Source organism: Dipodomys merriami, unplaced genomic scaffold (assembly GCF_024711535.1).
Source record: "Dipodomys merriami isolate MVZ:Mamm:240054 unplaced genomic scaffold, mDipMer1.0.p SCAF_1558, whole genome shotgun sequence".
NCBI classification, from domain to species: domain Eukaryota; kingdom Metazoa; phylum Chordata; class Mammalia; order Rodentia; family Heteromyidae; genus Dipodomys; species Dipodomys merriami.
In genome coordinates, this window is record NW_027202891.1 from 123,102 (window position 1) to 123,876 (window position 775).

Sequence of the window (775 nt, forward strand, 5' to 3'; positions counted from 1 at the left end):
TGTGGCTTGATTGGTTTCTTAAGTCAGTTTGTTCAAACAGGCAGAAAAATGCTTTGCTTTATCCAAGATTTTGAGATCCCCCTCCCAGATTAGTTTACTGGGAGGGTGATCTGCTTTGAGAATCACAAAAGAGGGGTATGCAGTGGTGAGGCTAGGTTCTGGGTAGGGTTGAGGCATTTCAAAAATCAGTAGCTTTTTCCTGGGGCTAACACAGAGCCCAGCCTGGAGCCGTTCTCAGGGTTTCTGTTTTTCAATTGATTGTTGAGGCTGCTAGAGGGAGGGGCAGCCCCTAGCTCTGGTTACCCAGTGAGGAAAGCCACTCCAATGGCTGGTGCCTGAGATGGGTGACTTTTCCCTGGATGGAGCCGAGTCTGGCAGGTCACTTCGCCGCCGTTAAGTTCTTGTGACCTGCTAAATGACTCGTTTTATTCCAAGGCCTGGGTTGGAGCTGGCAGCTCCTCTGAGCTTTGTCAGTATCCAAGATGGAGATCACCGGTGCTGGGGGGGAGGGGTGGCCTTCCCCCCTCTGCTCCCTGAGAAGGAGTGAGGACGTCGGGCTTCTACTCACGTCGAGTCTTGGATCCTGGGTCGTCTCTGGTCTGCAATCTGCAGGATGAAGATGTAAGCTCCTTGTCGGTTCTTGCTGGTGTTGAGTAGAATCCGCTCGCCTGCTGCGTCTGGCTCCTTTGTCCCGGACTGTCTGTGTGAGTGCTCAGTTATGGCCCGGGCTGCGGACTTTGCCGTGACCCTTCGCCACCGCCGCGGCGGCTGCTGG